This window comes from Hippopotamus amphibius, chromosome 1, assembly GCF_030028045.1.
Source record: "Hippopotamus amphibius kiboko isolate mHipAmp2 chromosome 1, mHipAmp2.hap2, whole genome shotgun sequence".
NCBI lineage: Eukaryota > Metazoa > Chordata > Mammalia > Artiodactyla > Hippopotamidae > Hippopotamus > Hippopotamus amphibius.
Genome location: NC_080186.1, coordinates 173,142,533 through 173,148,532, shown reverse-complemented (window position 1 = coordinate 173,148,532; position 6,000 = coordinate 173,142,533). Strand labels below are relative to the sequence as shown.

Here is a 6,000-nt window from a genome sequence, read left to right as displayed (position 1 = left end):
CAGCATCACCTTGATACCAAAACCAGACAAAGACACCACAAAAAAAGAAAATTATAGGTCAATATCACTGATGAACATAAATGCAAAAATCTTAAGCAAAATATTAACAAACTAAATTTGACAATACATTAAAAGAATCATACACCATGATCAAGTGGGATTCATACCAGGGATGCAAGAATGGATCAATATCCACAAATCAATCAATGGGATATACCACATTAACAAACTGAAGAATAATATTCATATGATCATCCCAATAGGTGCAGGAAAAGCAACATCCATTTTTTAAAAATTTTTATTGGAGTATAGTTGATTTACAATGTTGTGTTAGTTTCATGTGTACAGCAAAGTGAATAGGTTATATACATATATCCACTCTTTTTTTTAAAGATTCTTTTCCCATATAGGTCATTACAGAGTCAACATCCATTTATAATAAAAACTTCTGCACAAAGTGAGTATAGAGGGAACATACCTCAACATAGTAAAGGCCATATGTGATAAGCCCACAGCTAACATCATATCAGTAGTGAGAAGCTGAAAGCATTTCCTCTAAGATCAAGAGAAAGACAAGAATGCCCACTCTTGCCACTTTTACTAAACATAGTATTGAAAGTCCTAGCCATAGCAATCAGACAAGAAACATCAATAAAAGGAATCCAAATGGGAAAGGAAGATGTAAAACTGTCACTGCTTGCAGATGACATGATAATATGTACAGAAAATCCTAAAGACACCACCAAAAAGCTATTAGAACTAATATATGAGTCCAGTGAAGTGGCAGGATTCAAAATTAATATACATAAATCTGTTGTGTTTTTATACACTAACAACAAACTATCAGAAAGAGAAATTAGGAAAACAATTCCATTTACAGTTGCCTCAAAAAGAATAAAATACCTAGGAATAAATCTAACCAAAGTAGTAAAAGACCTATATTTGGAAAACTATAAGACACGGATGAAAAAAAATGAAGATAATACAGATGGAAAAATAGACTTTGTTTATGGATTGGAAGAATTAATATTGATAAAATGATCATAATCCTCAAGGCAATCTATAGATTCAATGAAATCCCTGTCAAAGTAAGAATGGCATTTTTTACAGAATGAGAACAAATAATTCTAAAAATTCTAAAATAGAAACACAAAAGACACCAAATAAACAAAACAATCTTAAGAAAGAAAAACAAAACTAGAAGTGCCACACTCTGTGATTTCAAACTATACTACAAAGCTATAGTCATCAAAATAGTATGGTTACTGGCACAAAAATAGACACATAGAACAATGGAACAAAAGAGAAGGCCCAGAAATGAACCCACACTTATATGGTCAATTAATCTACGACAAAGGAGGCAAGAAAAAGACTGTCTCTTCAGTAAATGGTGTTGGGAAAACTGAACAGCTACACGGAAGAATCAAACTGGACTACTTTCTCACACCATACACAAAAATAAACTCAAAATGGATTAAAGGCTCAGGTGTAAGACCTGAAACTATAAAACTCCTAGAAGAAAACACAGGCAGTGTGTTCTTTGACATCGGTCTTAGTAATATTTTTTCAGATATAGCTCCTCAGGCAAGAGGAACAAAATAAACAAATGAGACTACAACAAACTAAAAATTGTGCACAGTGAAGGAAACTATCAACAAAACAAAAAGGCAGCCTACTGAATGGGGTTGGTAAGGATGTGGAGAAAGGGGCACCCTTGTGCCCTGTTAGTGGTAATGTAAATTGGTATAGCCACTATGGAAAACAATATGGAGGTTCCACAAAAAATCAAAATTACCAATACCACACAATACAGCAATTCCACTCCTGGGTATTTTTCCAGAGAAAACAAAAACACTGTAAAAGAAATACACACCCACAATAGCCAAGATGTGGAAGCAACCTGAGTGCCCTTTGATAGATGGATAAATAAGATGTGGTATACACACCACACACACACACACACACACACACACACACACAATGGAATATTACTCAGTCATAAAAAAAAGAAATCTTGCCATTTGAGACAACGTGAATGGACCTAGAGGGTATTATGCTAAGTGAAATGTCAGGCAAAGAAAAGCCAAATACTATATGATTTCCCTTATATGTGGAATCTAAAAAACAAATGAACAAGTATAACAAAACAGAAACAGAGATAGACCAAGTGCTGAAACTAATGAGCCCATGTGCTGCAACTACTGAAGCCCCCTCACCTAGAGCCTGTGCTCTGAAAGAAGAGAAGCCACTGCAATGAGGGAAGCTGTCGCACTGCAACAAAGAGTAGCCCCTGCTTGTCACAACTAGAGAAAGCCCGCGTGCAGTAACAAAGACCCAATCCAGGTAAAAAATAGAAAATAAAAAAAATTTTTAATTAAGAAAAAAAATTTAAAAAAAGAGAAACAGAGATAGACACAAGAACAAACAGATGGTTTCCAAAGGGAGGGAGATGGGGGAAAAAATGAAAAAGGTGAGGTATAGACTTCCAGTTACAAAATAAATGAGTCATAGAGATGTAATGCACAGCATCAGGTTTATAGTTATACTGTAATAACTTTGTGTGGTGACAGGTGGTGCCTAGACTTATTACAGTGGTCATTTTGTAATGTATAGAAATATTGAGTCACTATGCTGTGCACCTGGAACTAACACAGCAGTGTAGGTCAATTATACTTCAATTTTTGAAAAGTTTGCTAAATGTCATCTGGGGAAGTGGTGATGAATATGAAATAAGGACACCTGTAAAGCCCCTGAAGCTATAAAATGGAGCAAAACTGTAATAAGGTAATGCCACTCACAGGGCTGCATTTTCTGAGATGAGCAACCTTAATGGCCTGAATAGGTTTGTGCAAAAGGCCACCGGCTTTATGTTTGGTTCTGCTCCAAGTAAATATTCCCACATGACTACACCTGCTACTGAGGTGAATGTATAGAAATAGGAACATGGTCTTCCTGGAAAAAGAGGAGGTGTGTCTATTTCTAAATCAATATTTTTATAGTCTTTGTTCCAGTACCATCAGGCTTTTCACATATGAGAGACTTCCTGACATTTGGAAACATGTTAATAAATCAACCCACGGTGTTTATATAGAACAAAGTAAGTCACTCCCATCCTCTGCTTCCAAGTTCACAAACACTACCTGAGACAGTGAGGTTAAATAATTTTCTGGATGTCAAACAACTAGGACTGACCAAGGGGACTTGCTTTAGACGATTCAGTTTCCTTTCAAATCTGGGAGCTCACCATGTGGACGTTTTTATTCATATACACCTGTACTATCTAAACCCTGGTTTGAGAAAATGAACAAGCATGGAACTAAGCTTTTCCTTCCATGAATTTGATTTTCATTAAGCACTTAGGATCCCATAAACGATTTCATGTTTGATAGTATTATTTATTTATTGGAACTTGGCACCACTAACGAACATAGCACCAGACAGTATAACTAGACACTGTAATTCCCTGGTGAGACCCTAATTTAAACAGCTAGGACACAAACACTGCCCAGGTTTGAAGCACTCGAAGCAGCTCGTTTTTCTAAGTAAGTTTCATCTACCTTCAAGCTGTCACAGGTGCACAGCTTTCCTCAATTTACTCTGGGCCTGGAAAAAGCACAGGCCTGCCAGAACAAAAGTGCTATCATCTGCCTCTCTTTCTCAATCTGATTCTGTGACCACAGGCCCAGTCTGAGGAGGGATTCCTCGATATGGGGCTGTTCTAGTTACCAACTCTGCACTCCTCCAGGGATTAACTCATGATGGAATTAAAGGCATTGGCCCTCCCACCAAAGCTGTGGTCCAAGGAATGCCAACCACAGAATCCCAGGCAGGTAGATCCTGAGACCCCCATCAGATCTCCTGAATTAAAATCTCTGGTCGTGAGTTTAGGAATCTAGTGCCTCTCACTTACAACAGAGTAAAATGGTTAAATCCAAATGGGTGCTGGTTGTGAACCATGAGTTCCTTTACAAAGGTAAAGGAACATTCATAGCAAGTAGAGTCCAAGTCCATGTGGTATGAAAAATAGAAAGAAGCAGCCAACACTGCATTCAGCTCAGGTCAGGCCCTGCATCCTTTCAGCCCATCCCAGATTTCTTTCAGCCCTGAGGATGTGACCCAGGACCTGTCTTATTGTTGCACGATACACTGTTATGCCTATTCCCAAATTATTAATGGCAAGAGTATGTCTAAACCATCATCAATACAGAGCATGATTAAAATGTTCATTGAAGGATGCCAGAACACATTTCAAACCAGAAATTTCATTGATGTAAACTCAGTAGTGCACGTCTAAAGCAGATGATAAACTAAGAGCATCTCTGGAGATAAGGAAATGTTTGTGCTCCTAAAGAAGAGGCAGAGGTCCTTCAAACTACTCCATCGTTGGCTCCCAGAACAGAGAGGCTCTCATCCCCTAGATGATGAATCAGGTCAGTTTGTTCTACTTTGTATTCCTTTCTGTTCTTCTACACATGTGGTGAAATTTAAATAGACTGCACCTGCATCAAAGAAAATAAATTTCTGGTGAAATTTACATGTTAAGAGTCCTGAGATGTCTTCTGTTCTGGTTCAGAAATGAGAATGCACTGAAAGAGGAAGTCAGCTTCACAATGGGGAGTGAACCTCAGAGAAATATGACTCCAACTTTTTTGAACACACTTCATTTGGGGGACAAATGAAGTCTCCCACAGTTTGCTTTCCTCATCCATTCCAACTTTCCCATGGGAAAAAAGCTTGATAACAAAGACTTAAAGGAGAGGAACAAATCAATCAAAACGGCAGCACTGGAGCAATTACACGAGAACAAAATAATTACCAAAAAAATCTTAATAGCAATTTTACGAATACGTTATTTAATACAAAAATATTAACACCTCCTGATCATGGCCAGCTTAAGTGATGACTGATCACGAGGGTGATGGCATAATTCATCATCCCTACCATGTCACTCAGGAGAGTAGAAGGTGGTGCTATTATTAACTTCACTAGGACAGCACGTGTAAACCGAAACTGTTCCCAAAGATCCCAAGTGACAATTCAAGCACAACACATCCTTTGAGAAAAGTGCAGGTATTGCAAGCATGTAGATGTGCACTTGCTCAGTAGAGACTTTGCAACATTATTGGTGGTAAAATACTGAACACAAGGCCTCAGAATTCTCTAACGAAAGGCTGATTCTAGTGTCCAGACACCCATGACAGTTCTGGCCTTCCTGTACCTCAGAACTTTAGGTCAACCTGACTTCAGTCCATGAGGGTCCATATTTGCAACTGCCTCGCCTCTCATGTCTTTCAGTTTCAAATATTTCTTAATTTGGGGTTCTTTTTAAATTTATGAGTTCTTTTTAAAGCTAAGATTAATAATATTCGGTTTCCAACGTGAGACATTTAAGCTATTCTTCTGTTACTGATACCTAATTTTATCAATAATGATGGTCAGATAACATAGTCTGGATGACACTGTTCCTTTTGGAATCTATTAAGGTCTATTATATGCCCTACTGCATTATATTAGAGTTTTCCAGAGAAACAGAACCAATAGGATATACACAGATATAAAAGAGATTTACTTTGTGGTTATTGAGGTTAAGAAGTCCCCCAATCTGCTGTCTGTAAGCTGGAGAACCAGAAAAGCCAGTGATATAATTCAGTCTAAGTCCAAAGGCCTGAGAACCAAGAGCTCCAGTGTCCAAGAGCAGGAGAGGATGGATGTCACAGCTCAAAAACAGAGAGCAAATTTGCCTTTCCTCTGCCTTTTTATTCTATTGGGCCCCGAGGACTGGCTGCCCACTTATGCTGGGGAGGGTGATCTATTTCCCATAGTCTACTGATTCAAATGCTCATCTCTTCCTAAGACAACCTCACAGACGCACCCAAAAATAATGTTTTTGCAGGTATCTGGGCATCCCTTAACCCAGTCAGGTTGATACACAAAATTAACCATCACATGCGTGGTTTATTATTTTTTTCAATATTTAGTTTTTGCTCAAAAAGAATGTAT

General features: G+C 37.9%; 1 protein-coding gene across 1 annotated transcript in view; it reads right to left on the bottom strand.

The window, feature by feature from the left end:
* Positions 1–4,480: 4,480 nt before the first annotated feature.
* Positions 4,481–6,000, bottom strand: part of ALDH7A1 (aldehyde dehydrogenase 7 family member A1) — a 61,870-nt gene continuing 60,350 nt past the window's right edge. Inside the window, exon 21 of the mRNA XM_057736323.1 lies at positions 4,481–4,499. The gene's annotated coding sequence lies outside the window, so the exon portion shown is untranslated. The remainder of the gene's footprint in view (positions 4,500–6,000) is intronic.